Here is a 19,877-nt window from a genome sequence, read left to right on the forward strand (position 1 = left end):
AGAGGTGACCTTATCACTCTCTTCAGCGTCCTGAAGGGTGACTGTGGTGAGCTGGGGGTTGGTCTCTTTCTCTGGGCAACAACAGACAGAACAAGAGGACACAGTCTCAAGCTGCACCAAGGGAGATACAGGCTAGAATTAAGGAGGAAGTTTTTCACAGAAAGAGTGATCAAATACTGGAATCATCCACAGAGGGAGGTGGTGGAGTCACCATCCCTCGATGTGTTTAAAAAAAGACTGGATGTGGACTTGGTGCCATGATCTAGTTGAGGTGTTAGAACATGGGTTGGACTTGATGATCTTGAAGGTCTCTTCCAACCTAGAAATTCTGTGATTCTGTGAATAGAGCCGGACGGGACGTACATGAGCTTGTCTGGCCTTTGCTGCTTGACCAAATAGCAGCAACTGTGGAATTTTACCCCAGAGACACTTTTGGCTGGCTGGATGCTGCAGCTGGGCGCTTGGAGGCAAGTCCAGGCATGCAGGAGTTCAGGTTTACCTTTGGTGGAGAAGCTTTAAGGCGAGGTGAAGGAAAGGAGTTGGTTCTGATGGAGGGTTTCGATCCAGAGCTTTATTCCTGGCCCACAGGCCTCTGAATCCATCAACGGCTCCAGGAGAACTCCCAACCGCATGGTTTGCTCGCCCTTTTATCCGGGGGAGAGGGCGAGGGAAGGAACACGGGGGACCACCAGCCAGGTACGGGGCGGGGAAGTCTCAAGGGACTGAGGACACCTGGATGGCCCAATGTCCTTCCAGGAGGGGAGGGCATCTTTTGAATTCTGCCAATCACTCGCCGCCCTTCTGGAATGCCAGGATTGACAGACAGCGCTCAGCAGGGGTCAGGGTGTGGAAAGGAGGGATGATTGACACACCTGGCAGGGAATTATCAGGGAGGAACCTGGGGTATCTGAGGCAAACCATGACATCACACCCCAACATACCACACTACTGAAAAAAATACAGTACTACTGACTAAGATAACATAACACATATAGTATATTAATTTATATATATATATATATATATGTTCATTTTAATATCTGTGAAGAGCCTATCCTGTAATATGTACTTTTCACAACATCAAAGAAGCCATTTGCACCTTTAATAGACAGCTGACAAGTCAGAAGGAAATGCTCACTTGTTCACAGGGTGAGAAAGAAAGGATTCTTCCAGATGAGTTAAAGTTTCAGAAACTTTATTTCTTTACAATCCTACTCTATAATCCTGTAGGGTGGTATTTGCAGAAAAATGGACAGGCACTAAATGAACCAGCCTAACCTCTGGAGCTAACTAAACTAACTAACCTTCTAGAACTAGGTCAGGTTTTTAATAAAGCTGCATTCAACTTTGTGGATAAAAAGGTGAAGCAGAAGAGTTGCTGACAGACAAAGGGGTAGCAACCCAAATAAAATGACCCTTAAAGCATCTACCAATTAGATTAAGGAAAAGATGCGTGCTTGCCTCAGGACAAAATAGAGCTACCAGTCAAGAGATGCTGGACAAAGTGCAGCAACCAACCAAACAATGCATGTCTATAGAAACCTATAGGATAGGAACTAATTATAAACTATGTTTAGAAGCACAATAAACGGCTTGTCCTTGATTCACATTGAATTGTGCAGTCTTTTGTCTTTTCTCCACATACTCCTATTCTAAATCCTACTCTACAGTCCTACTCTAAATCCTACTCTAAGATGGCTATGGAGAAAATGGTCCTGATATGATTATAGCACTGTTTGCTTCTCCATCCTCCTCTTCATTGAGATGATGAGTGGTCTCAGGGTGGATGCAGCCTCAGCTGATGTTACAAATGGATGCTGTTCACAAAAAAACCCCAAAACCCAAAAACAAATACAAAAACAAAAAAAAAGAAAACAAACAAATTAAAACAAACAAACAAACAAACAAAAAACAAACAACAAAAAGACAAAGAACAGTGAAGAGTGAACCATTACTTTCCAAGCTCAGTGCTTCACAGGCTCAATCGGGATTGCTCTGGGTCCTAAAAAGACCCAGAAAGAGGAGCAATGGCACCATCTGCTACCCAGCAGTCATGTGCAGGACCCTGCCATCACAGGCAAACCTGGCCCAGAATCCCACTCATCCATTTATTCAGGTTTGTTTATCTTGTTGGGATCTTTGCCCTGCCAGTGCTCTAGAAATGGTGCTTTCTGTCCCTGGGTTATCTTCCTTTCAGGAAACTCCAATGACTCACATAGGTCCCTGTCTTTGAAAGACAGGCACTGTGCTAATTCCCACAGGGACAGAAAGCAATGTCTGTCTTTCCATGCCCTGCCCCTCGTGTGCTGGATGGCACCTTCCTTCCCAGCAGGGCCAGCCCAGTGGCACTGGGTCCTGCAGTTCCCTCTCTGCCACACAACCTGGCAGTAACCCTGGCGCAGTTCCCGTCTGCTTGAGCGTGCCAGGCAGCAGATGGGGCTGGGACAAGTCCCTCCCAGCTGTCCCTGTTTGCGTGCCAGAAACCTCCAAGGGTGGGCTGGGGGGCACAAACCAGGGCCCCTCAGAGGCTCACAGTGAGCCCCCACAGCCCCTCCTGCCACAGCCAAATCTCTGACTGCTCAGCTGGGACTGGCTTCCTTGGGTTCCTCCACCACCATTTCATGTCTCTGTACCCTGCATTGCTCTGCTTCAATTCTTTTGCCATTAGATAAAACTGAACACTCCACCAAATTAGAAAAGACGGCAACAGAAACAGTCAGAGGAAAGAGCACCTCTCCGCTCAGGAAATGCAGAGAAGAGGTGGAGTTATTCAGTTTTGTGAAGAATAGGCCCCAGGGAGACTTTATTGCCACTTTCCAAGACTTCAGAGTAGCTTTGAAGAAAGTGGGGGACATCTTTAACAGGGTCGGTTACAATAGGATATGGACAAATATTTTTAAACACAAAGGGCATCTAATCAGAGAGGTCTAAGGAAGAACTTGTTTACTCGGAGCATGGTGCCACCCTGGCACAGCTTGCCCCAAGAGCTTGTAGGTGCCCCATCCCTGCAACCATTCCAGCTCCAGTGGCAAAGGGCTCTGAGCAACCTGATCTCTTTAAAGATGTCCCTGCTCATTGCAGGACACTTGCACCACAGGACCTTTACAGGGCCCTGCCAGCCCAGCCCAGTCTAGGATTCCTCATTGTTTTCATTTGAAGAGCACCAAGAGTGGAGGTGAGGAGGAAGGGGGCTCATCTGATGCCTTGGACTTGAGTGGAGGAGGAGCCCATCCCTCAGACCCTGTTTCACCTGCAGCCCCTTCACATTTTACCTGCAGGAGCTCCTTGGCAGACCAGCGCCGCGCCTCGTCTCTCTGCAGGCAGCAGCTCAGGAAGTCACGCAGGCAAGATGAGAATAGGTTGGGCTGCTGCAGCTTTTGTCTTCCTCCTGTGGCTATCAGGAGTTGAGGCTGGGGAAAAAGGAGACACCAGGCTACACCTGCTTCTTTCCTATCTGTAACTGCTCTCCTGGGTCCCATTGATTAAGCTCCACTCTGCAGTGGCAGTTTCTGCCCTGGCAGAGACCCAGAGATGACTTTCCTTTACCAACCAAAAACCCAAACTCCGATGCAGCCACAGCTTTTCCAACATCCCACAGATCTTGCCTTGGCAGCTGATTTCATTGACTGACCTAGTTAGTGGGAACTACATCACCACAAGCACATTTCCTTCCCTGAAGATTCATACCAGCTTGAGAGGCTTTTTGGAAGAAGGACTTTGCTATACTAACTCTACTATATCCAAGGGTTAGTACATGGAAAAGTATCTCTGCAGTGCTTCTTGGTCCCTTAAGAGCAGCTGCCATAAAACAAAACTAATCAAGCTTTTTGCTTTGTTCTTGAAAACAATGGGAATTGGAAGGAAAGAAAGGAAATCCACCAGGTGTTCCTCAGGTAAGGAAACAAACATTTGGAATCTCATCTTCAACACAGACACATTAAGATGCATGCACAAATGTACTGGGATGAAAACACCTGCTTGGACACACAGGAGCCACCTGCAGCTCTGTCTCTCAGCAGCCTGAAAATTTCTGCTTTCCTTACATGGAAAAGAAAAACTTTTCATGGTCAAATCAGAAGGAGAGGTTCCATCCCTACGGTCACCCTCTACTCATTTGGCTACTCAAGTCAATGCATTAATGGTAGGCCCATCCCAGAAAGTGCCAGGAAACAAATGGGAGGTTTTGGCAGGCTCTCCACATCACCAGGCTCTGGCTTGGTGACGTGCAGAATGTGGCTTGGGCTAGGAGAGAAACACGATCACTGAGTGTTTCAGCAGCACTGCACAAGAAGCAGAAGAGACTCTGTGGCCTTTACACCCTCATGCCCCAGTTTGAAGCATGTTTCCCAGTGAGAAGAAACTGCACAGTGGGGTAAGTTCCTCTCTAAAAACCAGTGCCCTAGCAACTTTCTTGTGTTTGGGCTTCTTTTCTTCATTTCTGGAAATGTAACACCAGTTCTGAGAGGCTTGCCTTGTGGTTTTAGGGGCATCTTCACAGACAGACAAGTGGGAACAACTTGAAACCCAAAGCAAATGTTGCCTGAGAAGAGCTGGGGAGTGTTTGCCTGTGGTGAGGCTTGAGCTGTCTGGCAATCCCTTTCCATGATGTGCAGAAACATCCAGCTGCTCCCCAGAGCTCAGTCCCTCTGGGCACGCCGGCCTCTGGAAACACCTGACGATCCCAGCCTTTCTCCTGCTCAAGAGCATCTAACCTAAGCTGAGCTCCAGTTTCTTCAGCAAGGCCAAGGATGCTCACTTCCATGCAGCTGACAGTGTCCATGGAGCTCAGCAGGTCTTTCTGATACTCCTCAGGCCAAGGAATTACAGTGTAGATTGGCAAGACATTGGCTGATCATTATCCAGTGTGGTTCGTGTGGAACCAAGCTCTAACATGCTGACAAGTCAGAGGGAGAGAGCTCATTCTGCTTTTGCAAGATGGTATTTAGAAACATAGGACACCAACTTGGAACTATCAAGTTCCAAGTTCCAAGTTCCAAACCTCAACTTGCAGAATCCATCTCAAATAGACAAAAATATGAATGGCAAGAGGCCTTGGAGTCTCCATAAAAATGCCCACCACTGTAACGATAACTCTGTGCTTGTGGCACTGAAATAGATGGTGACCAAAGAGACTTTGCTATTATCCTCTTTAACCCAAAGGAGAATTTCAAATCCAGAAATGGCAATGCACTCCCCTTGTGTACAAATAATTTATGCGGCTTTCTTTCCTTTTCCCACATCACCAGAGGTGACAAAGAGGGTTTTATCCTGACTCTCAGCTGAGCTCAGCCACTGGCCATGGTGGGGAGCTGGAGTCCTCCCTGTCATTAGAACTGTGCAGGCCAGGGATGGCCCTGCTCCTGTGGTAAAGAAACACAGCACCGGTGTCAACTGCCCACGTTGGATCCCAGCCCAGGCACCTGCCTGCAAGCTCATCAACTTGTTAAAGTACCAAGAAACAGCCAAGGGTTTGGCAAACAATTCTAACTGCAGTCGGAGAAAAACACATCCTAAACTTATCCAGGCCACCCACACACATGCCTGAACCATGTACAGATGACTTGAAAGCCTGAAAGTTTCGAAGACCCACAGCATTTGGAAAAGATGCTACAGAATGGAAGAGAAGAGCTGTGTTTAAAAAATGAGAAAGCAAGCAGAACTGCTTGGGCATTGCTTTGGTAGTAGGTTTTTTCTCTTTTTCTTTTTTGTTTACTTTTCTTTTTCCTTTTTTTCTTATGTTTTCTATAAAATTGAAACTGGGAAGGTCTAACCTCCATTTCTCAGGATATTTATCACATGTCTACCCTCTCCACTGAAAAATTCTTGTCCTTCAGAAACAGAGTTCCAACATTGTTCAAAAAACAAGTGAGAAATGTCAGGCATGGCTGGAGGCCAAAATGGCAGGTTTCTGAACTGGTTAGGTTTCTGAACTGCCACTTCCCTTTCTGATACAACCAAAGCTACAGCAGATGCTGATGTGTTGCAGGGGCATTTTTAGAAGGAGACCTTGGTGGAAGTGGTGCCAGCAGATGGCAATGGGATTTTGTCCAATGGCACACAGAACATGGGACAGGTGAGAAAGACAGTGGGATCAGTGAGTATTTGCACCTTACCAAGACAGGAGTTGCATTCCAGTAAGGAACTTCTCGTTCCACCATTTCGATGCCCACGATTCCCAAAGACCATATGTCCACTTTGGGGCCATATGGTTGACCTGTCACCACTTCAGGCGCCAGCCACCCAGGAGTGCCAGCCACGCAGCTCCGTCTGCCCTGCTCAGGGGTGAGCTGAGCAAAGAGGCCAAAGTCAGCTGTGGAGAAAACAACAAACCATGAAAGCCAGCTCCAATTAGGAAACCAAGCAAAAGAATTCCCCACTCTCAGGCTAAGAATGTGCTGTTGAATCTCCTGGAGAACTGCGCACGCTCGATTTCCTTGGGGCTTTAGCCAAGGGAGTATGAAATTGGCCGCGTCCAAAAAAACCCAGGTTTCTTAACGCTGCTCACAGCAGTGGACTTTATGCCCCTGAAGCTTTAGATTGTAGCTCCCTCTGTCTGGAAGGGACACACACAGAGCAACGCCACTCTTGACTGCTTGTGGTTCCTTATACCTCTGTGCACGTTGCAACTGTGCCTTCAGCTCGCAGCAGGGGTCCCTGCACTGCCACCAGCACCATTTCTGGGGAGCTGGCAGTCACTCCAAGCAGCCCCACACCCACATCCCTGGAATGCTGCACCTGACCAAGAATATACTGACCCAGCTTGACAGAGCCGTCGGTTTTGAGAAGGATGTTGCAGCTCTTCACATCTTGGTGGATGACGTGGTTTGAGTGCAGAAAATGCAGTCCTTGCAGGCACTGAGCGAGAAAACAGAAACAGGAGGGCAAAAATGAGTGATGTGATTTCATCACACAAGAAAGGAAACAAAGAATCTAAAAGATTCCCTCTCCAGGGGAATGGGGAGTAATGGCAGAACAGTAATGGCCACTGAGAGGAAGAGCTTGCTGCTCCAACACTTGCAGAGCAGGACCTTTCTAAGGAAAGGCACGTCAGCTTTTGAAAGAGCAACAGCACCTGCTGTTGTAGGCTGTGCCCTGCAAACCAGCCAGGATGACTCCTGCTGCAGTGGATGTGCTTTTTCCATGCAGAGGACAAAGGAGGGGTTTTGAAAGGAAAAGTCCCTCCCTTTGGTGTGAAGCGGATCACTTTTGGGTGGGAGGCTGCATGACAAAGATTTTCTTGCTGGCCTCAGCACAGGCTTGGAAGTATCCCACCAGTCACTTTCCGGGAGCAAAGAGCATTTTGGCTGCACTACTATCCTTTTCAGCGGAGGACTGTGAGACATGAGTCTTTTTTCTTTGCTGATCATTTCAAATCCTGCCACCAGCACCTTTGCTTTTACAGGCAAGGAATGCAGTGAAGACAGACTCCAGGCAAACATTTAGAGAGGCAAGGTGGAGAACAGCAAATACAAATACAAGAGACAGAGCGAGAATACAACAGCAGGAGATAAGAGTACTGGCACTGAGTACAGGGAGTGCAGGGGCACTGGCAGGCCTTTCACTTGAGATGCTTTTACTTGCCCATAGAATAGCAGCAACACAGAAACAAAGCTTGGCACAGGAAATCACTCCAGCTCTGAGCCCCTGTTTCCCAGACAATCCTGCCCAAGCCCTTGGAAACACGGATGGGATTGCTGACCTCCCGACTGATGGCTGCCATCTCATCTTCAGACAGGTAGGTCTTGCTGATGACATTGCTCAGAGTGCCTCCATCCATGTACTCCATAACCAGCCAGAGCTCCTCACCCACAAGGTAGCTGAAAGAAGGAAACAAGGGCGTGGAGATGAATGTACATGGCTAGGTTGCTGTGTGGAAAAGATGGGTTGATTCTTCTTTTCAGGTCCCTTTGAGACAAAGACAAAATAAAGGAATAGACATTCCCTCTTGGCTGTGCTTTGTTTGCCATCTGTGCAGTCTCAAGGAGAAAGGCACAGCTGTGAAAAAGGAGATGTCTTAGATGGGCAGCAAACAAAATGTGCAGTTTAGTAACAGCCCAGATAAAAAACCTGTCACGCATGGTGTTTCTGGAAAAAAGCACCTAGTCTTCCTGGCATGCATAGCAATGGAAAACAGTGGCAACAATCCAAGGGAAATCCTTGTTAGTTTACCTGGACGTAAGAAGACACTTGAAAAAAATCAAGCTCCAAAACAAAGTGGTGGCTGTGAATATAGAGATCATTGATTTAGTAAGACACGACTCATCCGGGTTTTTGAACAATTTTCCAATACCATGTGCCAGCGAAGACTCATGCAGACAAAATGCAATCTCTTCCCATCCACTGGAGATGAAAAGAGCAATAATAATTAGCCAATAATTACAGCTCTATTTTCTGCCAGTGACCAAAGTGGGATTTTACCTTGCATGTTTGCAATATGTGAACAAACATTCATGGGACAAAAGCACAACTCACCTGTCTAAACAATTGACCAGGTTGGGATTCCTATTCACCTTCATGACCATGAGTTCATTGACTTTTAGTTCCTTCTTCCTCAGTCCTTGAAGATGTATTTTCTTTATGGCCACCTAAAATGACATTGAAAATCAGTAACTTGAGAGGTTGGTGGCACAAGACCACAAGGCACATGGAGCGAGTGATTTTGCAACGACACAGCTGAGCTGTGCCAAACTGCCTTGTGATTAGGCACTGCAGTAATTAGGAACTGACGTTCCAACAGCCCATTTCTCTGCTCCCTTGGGAGCCAGTTACAGGACACGTGGGGCCACTGACATTTTGCCTTGACCACTTGGTAACAGCGGTGTCTCAGTTATCACCCACAAAGCTCTGACCACACTCTCTGCTGCTTTGTTTGCGACTCAGAAGAAGCAATCCATGCCTTAAAACTCTGTGGATACATCTTGGGCTATGGGCAGGGCTTAGGGCTTTCAGGGACGCCTTGCAGATCTCTCCCTGTGTGCAGTTCCCAAGTGCAGCAGGTGGCTAAGGAACCACCAGTAACTTTCAGATGTATTTGCTGGCAGCCAGAAATGAGAATTCAGGACTCTGAAGCTGTGCCCCAAAGAGCAGTGAGGTGCTCGAAGGCACCACCTTTGTTTCAGCAATGGAGAGCGAGTGAGCGCGTCCTTCTCTGAAAGGAACCGCTGCCCTCCGTGCCTTCCTTCCGGCAGCTGAGGAGGACAAAGTCCCAAATGCATTTTGCAGGCTGGCACCAGTCTGTGCTTCTTGTGCCTTTTCAGCACAGCTCTGCCCAAAGCTCCAGCCACAGCTCACACCAGAGGGGAAAGCCCTCGAGTGCAGCAGAATCTGCAGGTGCTGTTGACATTTACCTCTCCTCCTGTGGCAGTGTCGAGTGCTTTACAAACATCTCCAAAAGTCCTAGAAACAAAAGAGAAGCAGAGAAAGGAGAAGCCATTTAGATCTTGCAGTGAAAGCCAGCCCACGCAGGAGATCTGTGCTGTAAATGCCTAAGACCTGCAGGACACTGGAAGCATGGAGATGTCTTTGACAATGCCTTCTGAGCACACTTAGAAATTCTGATCAGCACTGACAATCTAAGCCCAGTGCCTGAACACATTTGCAGCTTGTCTGACTTCACACTTGATACCTATTCCACCAGCAAAACACCTGATGCATAGTTTGGTAAAATTAGCATTGCTTGGACTCACCCACTGCCAATATTTTCCAGTTCAATGTATTTTATAATAGGATTTTCCATCTTCGCCATTCTCCCTGAGGGAAACAAAATGCAAGATGTTCACTTTAAAGCAGAGATCCCAGCTTCTAGGAGATACAAAAGGCAGCCCCACTGTCTGGGGCTCTGAGCCCTCCCTTTGTGGACAGCTGGCTAAGAACAACAGGAACAGGAACTGGAACAACAAGAAAAGAACAGCAGGTCCACAGCACAAGTGGCTGGCACAGAGACTGATTTCTAGCATCCTTTGAAGTGAGAGACCTCTTGACAGCAGACACACAGGGAAGCACAGGGAGATACATTCATAGACCAGAAGAGAACACCTACCAAGGCAAGTAAGTTTGTCATCTAGAAACATTAAGGAGAGCTGGAACTAACAGTGCCTTTGTTTTCTTGGGAATAAACACTGTGAGATTTAGAAAAGGTTTCCTACTTGCTAAGATTAAATGCACCTGGACATCTAGAATCAATTCCTCTGAACAGATGTCAAGTTCAGAACAGGAGGAATTATTGCCAAGTGTTCCCATCTTTTCCAGCTTGCAGCAGTTTGCCAGAAGAACGCCTCTGCGTTTGTAAACCAGAGCAGCTCATGCTAGAAGCAATCCCGACGGGGCTTTCAGCATCAGGACCCTCACCCTTTATGAGCAGGCTGAGCTCAAAGACGCCCTTGCCCGTGCCCCGCGTGAAGAACCACGCCGCTTCTCTCCACCCCGACAGCGCGGATCAGTCGCTCCCATTGCACTCGCCCTCTCGGCACCGCACACGTCCCCATCCTCCCAACTCGGCACGGCGGGCATGGGCACAGAGGACAGCAGTGCTCCTCAGGCGCCCTGTGACACAGAGAGCTGCCCAGAGGAGATGCTGACCCTCTTGTGAGTCCGGGCCGTGCGACGCAGCAGCCGGCCCAGAGAAGGGGCTGCTGCCTCAGGCAGCTCCGCGCTGCAGCAGCCGGGCAGCAGCGGGACCCTCCCAGCTAAGGAAGGCTCCAGCCTCTGCACTCCCACCAGCCCTCAGGGGCAGGGCAGCGACCACAACAAGGCTGGCAAAGCCCAAGCATGAGCACTGACAGGCACTGACTGGAAGAAGCCAGAGGGAGCCTGAGCCCTGTACAAGCTGTTGCCCCCATTCAGGACACAACACGATGGGCTTTGAGATCAGCCACACCGAGATGCAGATCAGTGCCCTTTTTGTCCCAACAGGTGATGGTAGACACAGAATCCACTGGGCTCTCTTCTCAACCCTACCAGATCTTCTCTGAGAGCACAGCACTGGCAGCTGTTAAGGGCAAGAAGCAGATTCATTAGGTTGTGCTGCAGAATCACAAAGGGCTTGATGTGTTCTCCTAGAGACTGATCTCAGCAGAGCTTCTGCCAGTGGCTAGGACTCAAGCAGTCACAGCCTTCTGCTGATCCAGGAACAATCCCTGCTTCTGCCTTTGGCAGAGAGGGAAGCCCAGGCAAACTCCAGCCAGTCTAAGCTGCCCTCAGAGGCAGCAGGAACACCCAGAGCTCTCTCTTGCTGCCTCGGAGCAACGCCAGCACTTCTGTGACACTAAACCGAGGAGAACCCTTTGGCACAGCTATGCTGACACGTGCACACAATACACTGTCCCTCAGATAAGAAAGATACCAGACGTACTCAGTTGCTCCAGGGAGTCACCCGCCATCTCCTGTTGCTGAGCAGCAGCTGGGTCAGCACGGGAGGTGAACCAAGTGCTCAGGCCCCACTTCTTCAGCTGGAGAGCAAAGGCTCCTTGGGATGGCACTTCTGCTTCTGCAGCAGGTTCAGTGTCAGAGTCGGTGTAGATCTGAGACAAGAAATGAGTTTATGTCAGGAAGGTGTGGCAGATATTGCCCTGAAATGCAAGAGAGATTGCCATTTGAAATGCAGGCCCTTAGGAAGCTGCTGTCAGCCACATGCAGAGCTCTTCAACTGGATTGCTTTGGATGTCCACTTGTGAAACCAAATGGTCAAAACCAAAGGCTGGTTTTACTCGAGGTCATAGCCAGTTTCTTGTTCTAAAGGATGACTGCAGCAACGACCGCTCCACTTCCTCCCAAAGACTCCTTTCCCCCTCCTAGGTCTGCAGATACATTTGCAGCTCCTCATTCTAATGTTCTACCTCCTGCCATGAAATTCTCTTTTTCTGCACCTTCCTCGGGAGGTGCTCATCCTGCAGCATCTCTGGAGGGTTCAGTTCCTGGGCCTCATGCCAGCCTCGGGGCTCTTGGTTGCCCATCATTTGCTGGAACTCTCTGCAGGCTGCCAGGTAGGATGGCAACACTTCCACCTCAAGTCAAACAGAACAAAGCAGTCAGAGACTACAGCTTGTCCCCGTCAGCCAGGAGTCATTGACTGGGAAGAAAGTAAAGAAAAGGACAGGAGCAGATTCACAAGGGATACAGACAGCTTGTAGCTCGTATTCCAGATCTATGTGAGTGACCATGTTCACCTGCAAAAACACCTCAAGAAACAAGGTCACCTGGAAGAAGCCAGCAGGAGCTCATTCGGATGAGTGCTGGCTAAATGGCCAAGGGAGTAATGCCACTGTCTAGAGCATCAGCTGAGATTCAGCAGACCAGGAAGTGCCCTTCAGAGCAGCTCTGACAGAGGCCTCATCAGGATGGCCTCAGAGGCATCACCCACCCCCTGCTGCTCTGCACTGGAAAGGCAAGGAGGGCAGAAACCACCCCTTGGGTGACTGCAGTGGCTATTGCTGGTTCACTCACTTGCTTTTCTAGAGCCTTTTGTTCCTGAAGGAGGCGATTAATTTTCTCTTTGGTGATTTTAATTTTTTCGTCTAGCCTCTTCTTCCTTGCCTTGATCCTAGCCTCAGTTTCCTGCAGCTGTGCCTGCACCTGTTCATCAATTTTCTGTAAACAACAACGGAAAGGACTCTCTTTCATGAATGGAGTGGCTGCCATTCCTTCATTCACCTGTTTTTGTTGATTGCCCCTCTGCATAGGGAGATTCTTCTCCTCTTGGATGTCTTCATTCCTCCTCTTTGCTGCCATGATGTCACTCTGAGCTTCAGGCAGCTCTGCTTGTGGCTCTGCCTTGATGTTCTGTACACACAAAAGCAGAGCAAGTGACTGAGAGCTGCCATCAAGATCAGCTTTTCCCTCTTTTAGCCTCAAAATCACATTTATTCAGCCCCTTCTTTCTGCTTCCCTCCCCAGCTCTGCTTCCACTGTAACCATCCTGTCCCGGTGCTGGTCTCTGCAGATTCCAAGGCTCTGTCCTTTCAGTGCCTGTGGGACTTCCTGGCCTCCTCAGTCCCAGGAGCTCTGGTTTATGCCCCTCTTCCTGCCCTTCCCTCTGTCCCCTGGCCAGTCAGGCTTACCTGGCCATTCTCCTGTGGCTCTTCCACCTGCTGCCTGAGCTGCTCTTCCTGCTCTCGGGCAGGGAACAGCTCTCCCTGAATCTGGCATGGCATCTCAGATAAGGCAGTCTGCTCCTGCTCTTTCTCTAGAAGCACCTGCACAGAAAGCAAGACAAGATGGGTTTCACCTTCCCGTACGACCTTTGTGGGCCAAGACTCAAAGACTGCTGGGCTCACACGCTCCCAAAGCACTGTGCTGCTGCTCTGCTGGGTCCTTCTCTGCCCGTGGGGAGGCACAGATTCCAAAGTGACCCTGGCCCTACAATCAGGGGCCATCTGGGGCTGAAGCTCCAACAGCCTCTCAGGCAGCTGACAGGGAAGGTGTGGCATTTCTCAAGGGTCTGGTGAGGGCCTCCCTCTGCTTCTGCCATGTCCTCTTTGTCTTTCAGTGGTGACTGACACCCCGCCCTGTCCCACAGCTCCATCCTGGCCCTGCAGGTGGCTTCCTGGGTGAGCTCACTCCTTGTGAGAGACACTTCTGGAGTTCACATTCCCTTCAGGCCTGCACCAGCATTCCTCCTTCCTGACATCTACACTCTTGTTAGAAAATGGGGTCATTCAGGAGATAAGGATGCATGCAAAGATCTCTGATGGAAGTCAGAGAACCTCTATGGCCATCTCAGTATATGGAGGAGGACCAAGGTGTTTCTTCTCCCTCTTTTGTCAACTGAGAATTCTGACCAGCAGTAACAGTTTCTCATAAGGCCCCATTAACAAATGCACTTACACAACCCTGGGGATGCCAGCAAAGGAAACCATGTGTCATGTAATGCATGTATGGGCAAAGTGAACAAACCCCAGCTACAGCATGGGATAGTTCCACTCCCTTAGGACATGCAAAAATTTAAAGGATAAAAAGAAGGCTTCAGGTCAGAAAAGGCTGGAGTAGAAAACATGAGGGGAAAAAACAACCATCTCTGGAGGGGGAAACATCTCTGCCTGCTCAGGATCAGTCAATGGAACTTGTCTCTACTCCTCTCCTGAAGGGATGCCTTTAGGTGAGCTTTGCATCTTCCACTGCTTTGGAGCAGAGCCAGGAAGATTCAAATAGATAGATAGACAGACAGATCTCACTTTTATAATCTCTCTTTACTGTACTGTGGTATTTACATTCTTTGAACACAGAGAGATATAATTCTCTCTCCTAGGTTTTTTTTAAGGGGAGGTAGTGAGAAACTTAGAGAAGAAGAGAAAACAATTATTATCTCTACTTGCTGTTCTTGTTGTTTAGTACATGTAGAATGTGTTCTAGTGATTGTTTACTGAAAGTGATTTGTTAATTGGATTTTAGTGATAGTTGTTTAGCTTGATTAGCCAATTAGATAAAAGCTGTGTCATGACTGTCTGGAGACAGTCACAAGTTTTTCTTTAGTAGCTTTTTAGTATAGTATCTCTTTAGTATAGTTTTAATATAGTACTAGTGTGATATAACATAGCTTAAGAAAGCATTTGTTTAACCTTCTAAATCATAGAGTCGAAGCACATTATTCACCACGTGGGGGTCACCCTGAATCAATACTGTCCTTTCTGTCGCTACACACATCAACACTCGGTAGCAGTGCCCCGATCTGCAGCCATCCTGAACTTGCTCTCCTGTTGCTTCAGTAACCCACACTCTTGGGGAATCTGGAGCGTGTGGGTCCTTATGGAATGCAATCAGACCCAGAGCATTGCACTGGGAACTGCACTCTTTGTGCATCTGTGCTCGGGCAAGTTCTTCTCTTGGACTCGAGCACACTGATGGTGCTAAAGTGGCTGGAATCAGAAATGCAGCCCAGCCCCTCCCAGCTCCTCTAATCTCTGAGCACCAGCTGGAATGCAAGGGCATTGATTTCCTGCTCAATTCCCAAATACAACACACACTGATTCCCTGGGCTGCCAAAAGACACGGGAGCCGTTAACCTGAAAGTGATGTGTTTCCACCAGTGCTGGAAAAGGGCAGGAAAGATTGAGAAAAAGCTCCCTTGCTCCCTGGAGAAGGAGAAATTACACAAGGCTTCTCCTTCTAGCAAACAAACAAACAAATAAACAAACAAAATATGAAAGTGTTACCTACTCCAGTGTCTAAAGCACTTGGATGCAGTGAAGGGATGTTTGGCAGGGAAACAGCCCTTGTGCTGAGCATTGGATCTATGGATCTAAGGCAGGGATCTATGGAAGTCTGCCTGAAGGTCCCTCATGAGCCCCCATTGTCCAGGCTAAAGCTCCCTCAGCACCTCCTCGCTGGCCTTGTGCTGCACCCCCTTGCCCAGCTCCCCTGTCCTTCTGTGCACGCGCTGCAGCCCCTCAAGGACTTTCTGCTTCCCAGGGCCCACAGCTGCACCCAGCACTGCAGCGGTGGCCGCAGCGCTGCCCAGCACAGGCCACGCTCGCTGCCCTGCTCCTGCTGCCCCCCTGCTGCTGACACGGCCACCGTGCCCTGGCCCTTCTTGGCCCCCTGGCCACACGCTGCCTCATCTTCAGCGGCTCAAGGCCGCCAGCCCTGCGTCCTTTTGGCCCACGCAGCTCCCCAGCCACAAAGGTGCCCATTTCACTTCAGATACAGCAGGCATCATTGCAAGGTGTACATCCTGGATTTAGCATTACAAGACAGCAGTCAAGGACTTGCAGCTTTGCTCCCACTCTAGGCTCCAATGCAGTTTTCAAAGCAAACTACACAATAGAAGGTATCAACAGACACATGCAGCGTCTGGGTTTTGCCTCAGAAGAAGGGTTCAGAACTACTCACTTTGTTTCTTTTGCCACACTAGACAAGAATGCCCCCCCCAGCTTCGTGGACAACACAGTCATCTCCTTGCAGCTTATCAAAGACCAAGAAACAGGCAGACTCAGAGCACCTATCTGCTCTGCTACTGGCTGCTCTGCCTGAAGAGGCAGAAGAGCAACCTGACAACAAAGGCACCAAAATCCCTGACTTCAAGCAGCAGCTCTACATCCCCAGCGTGTCTCTGAAATAGTCCCAAGTAAGCACACCCAAGAAGTTTGTGGGGACAAAGCACCACAAAGAGCTTGTGTGGTCAGATCAGCATTTTTTTGTGCCTGCAGCTATTTGGCCAGTCTGTGCAGGGGGACAGGTCCCTCCATGCCACAGTGTCCCCTGTGTATCTGACAAGGCTGAGCACAGTGTCTTTGACATGCTCCCTGCTCTGGGATCAGGGAGCATTCATGCTCCAGGCTGGCCCCTGTCCAAATGCCAGGAAGCTGCTGCCTAAGCATGACAGATCAAAGCCCATTGTCCAGCTGTCACAGGCTGGGGGCAATCACCAGGTCCTGGCAGGACTCCAGCACTCAGCATCCTCAGCCAGCAACAGCAAGTGCCGGCTGGTCAGAAACTTGCAGCTCTGCCTTGCACCAAAGACAGCAGCACACACAACTGGCACTTACTGGCTCAGAATGGTCAGGCTGTGGTGTGACCACAGCTGGAGGCTGGCGCTCATCCACCTCATTTGCCTCCTCTTTGGCCTCCTCTCCATGAGCAGAGGGAGCCAGAGGAGAGACTGCTGTTGGTTCTGTGATCTGTGGACAAACAGCAGTGTGAGGGACAGAAAGTTACCTATAATTTATAACCTTATTTCTATTCAGCACTTTATTCTATTCAGCTCTATTTCTACAACCAGCTGTACTAAGGACAAATCAGAAACTTTGAGAACAATGGGATTCTAAGTCACTGCGACTGAATTTAAATGGGCTAATTCAACAGAATTGCTAATAGTTCTGAATTAGACATTATGCCCTGGCTACTATCAAGAAGCAACATTCTCTCTGCAAAATGAGCTTTTCATTCCTTGAAAGTTCTGAAATGGAAAATCAGGAAAAAGCCAGTGATGCCTTTGTTATTGCTGCTGCAGACATGGAAATGGATTTTCTTTCAGCCTACCCAGCTGGCCCTCTACACTCTGCGGCCACAGGTCAAGCTCACAGCTTGCTCTACAATTCTTAAGCACCAGGAACATGAAATGTTCCTTTCTCACTCACCTCAGGATCAGCACCTCTGAATACACGGATCATGTGATCTGGAGTGGGCAAGGGAAAATGAACAAGGGCTGTGAGAAAACTGCCTGGGCTGCTGAATCCCACAGAAGAGAAGAAGTCAACCCAAACAGAGAGGATTTTTCTTTATCAACATCCCTCCACGTGACATACTTCTTTCACACAGCCAGCAAGAGATCAGGACAATAATCTTGGTTGTGCCTACACTTTGGCCTGTTTAGCCAGTAAATGAATACAAACGTGATCAAGGAAATGCAAATTGTTCTTCAACACTCCATGCTTCTGTTCTGTTCAACAGATAAAGCAGCTCTTGTTCTCTTGTCTTTCAGGTACTTTTTTAAAAAAACAGAAGTTGCATGCACTAATTCCCATTAAGTTGCTGAAAACAGTCACCCAGAAAAGCTTCCCCAAAATCCCCCTGAGCTGTGGCAGTTCTACTGTGAAACAGCACAGCAGCAGCTCCAGGGCTCAGGAGCAGACACTCATGGCTTTAGAGTTTGCACTTCACTGCAAAGGGAATCACTATTTTAGCACTCAGTCAAGGGTCAAAATAGACAGTCAAATCCTTTCATTACAAAATTTAGAATAAAAGAAGCTTTCTCTCAGTTCTGGGGAGAACTACAAAGTCTTTAGAAGGCCTTCTGAGAAGGCCTCCCAGTCTGCATTTTGGAAGTTGTCCTGCTTGATCCAGCAAACTGAGGAAATGACAGACTCTGCTGCCACAGACTCTCCCGTGGAGGGAACGGAAGCCCTGCAGGTTCCCTTGCAAATGCTGCCCCTGTGGCTACAGGCACCCCCTTTTTAGCTGAACACCCTGACAGGAGCTTTACCAAACCACTGGCATCCTAATGCTCTTTCTCTTTCAAAATCAACCCAGTCACTAAGAAAGAGCAGGAAGACATGCAAAAGCCAGGTTAGCTTACACCCTAACCTAAATAGAGTTGAAACCTCTACTTACTTGCCAGGCTAGTCATGAAATAGGCAGAATAAACAGTGCCATACATGGTGCAAACTGCAGCAGCGAGTTGCTCAATCATTGTAGCACTGTTGTTCAAGTTTACCCCAACACTACAAAAGCCAAGACTCCTGTCAGTGTGCAGCTACACACTGACAAAGGCCACAATCAGGAGGATGCTCCTGATCTCAGCAAGCCCTAGGGCTGCTCTGGCACTGAGGCCTTCCGTGCAACAAGGCAACCTTCTGATGTCACCACGACGATGTGGCAACCATGCCCTGATATCACAAAGCAAAGTATGACAAAGCAAAGCATCACAAAGCATGTTAGTCTGTGAATTTATGCAAAGCAGTAACCAACCTCCCCTACAGCAAACACAAAATGGCCTCGGAAGTTCTCCTCTGACACAAAGCAGCACAAACTCCCCCCATGGGCCAAACCCTGTTGTTCAAGGGATCCAAGAGGAACTCCAAGAGTGCCCCAAGCACCTACAGCCTATACCCCAAGTGAGCATTCAGATGGGACCCAAGCAAAGGAAACCAGACCAAGAAAATGGCCCAAAGCATTGTACAGAACCAGGAGAGAAAGCACTATTGGCATAGCAGCTGAAGTAATTCCTAACCAATCACCCCATATATCTGCATGTTTATTGGATGTTCCCAGGGCTGCTGTGTATGTACATCTCTTCCCCTGCTCTGCCGTTCTTCCCCTTTGGCAGCAGTGGAACTGGCAGCATCTGCCCGCCAGCAGCAGCTGCTCCAAGCTGGGAACGCGGCTGGCGGTGCTGATTTCCAGAGGCTCCTGTGTCCCAGGGAAGCCAAGGCAGGAGCAGCTGAACGGCGCTGGCGCTGCTGCTGCTCTGTGCCAGAGAGCCCCGGCTGGGCAGGGCACGGTGCCCACTGCGCTGCGGGCTCCTTCTCCTGCCAGAGCTGGGCACACCTGGGAGCAAGGCATGGCAACCTTTGGGCAAACCAAGGGGTTTCTGGGGCTGCACTGCTCTGCACACACCCAGCTCACCTGCAGCACAGAACCTTGGTCCCCCAAAAGGTAAACAAGATGGAAACAGCTGGAAAAGATCTCATTTCAACCATTCTTTATGCTTCAATAGAAATGACCAAAATGAAAGTTACCGAGCAGGGCCCGATCCACACTGCCAGCTCAGTGTGAGAAAAGAGGCATTACTTTATTTCAGTGCTGGGTGCGTGGGGAATCACTTCCCTGAAACATGCACACCCACGTGTGTGTATCCATGGAACTAAGACATTCCTTTCATTACTTTTATTCATTACTTTGCTCAAACTCACAGGCTAAACATTCTCACAAAGTATTTGACATGTTTAAATCACTTCCCCAAAATTACTGACATTTAGAGTAGGGGTCTCTTGAGGGTCTCTGCTGGTCATGTGGTGAACATCCCATTCCTCAAATTCTCCTTCCATGGTTAAGAGCCTTCTTCTCCTTGAATGCATTGCAGCTACCTCCTCAGTAGGCCCACTGTCTTTATTCTCAAGGCTAAGATATCCACTTGCACACATTAACCACTGGTGTGAGGGAAGGTATGACTCAGCACCGCCTGTTAAAGCTTAACAAATTCACAATTTGTTGAAGGTAAACACTTCCCCAACGTCTCTCCTTCCTTCTCTGGGAATCAAACACAAGCATTTTGTGAGCACTGAGCCTAAGGCCGCCTCCAACCCTCCTGTCACCCACCAGCCCTTCTCTCTTCACAAACAGCAGGTCCAGCAGTGCCTTCCCTCACTGGCTCAGTCACCAGCTGTGTCAGAAGTTCTCTGTCACACACTCCAGGAACATCCTGGGCTGTTTGCTCTCCGCTGCAC

General features: G+C 48.9%; 1 pseudogene; it reads right to left on the bottom strand.

Moving 5' to 3' along the window:
* Window positions 1-1,724: 1,724 nt before the first annotated feature.
* LOC129133781 (uncharacterized) lies at window positions 1,725-18,364 on the bottom strand (annotated as a pseudogene).
* Window positions 18,365-19,877: the final 1,513 nt, after the last annotated feature.

The sequence above is a fragment of the Agelaius phoeniceus genome, unplaced genomic scaffold, assembly GCF_051311805.1.
Source record: "Agelaius phoeniceus isolate bAgePho1 unplaced genomic scaffold, bAgePho1.hap1 Scaffold_105, whole genome shotgun sequence".
Taxonomy (NCBI): Eukaryota; Metazoa; Chordata; class Aves; order Passeriformes; family Icteridae; genus Agelaius; species Agelaius phoeniceus.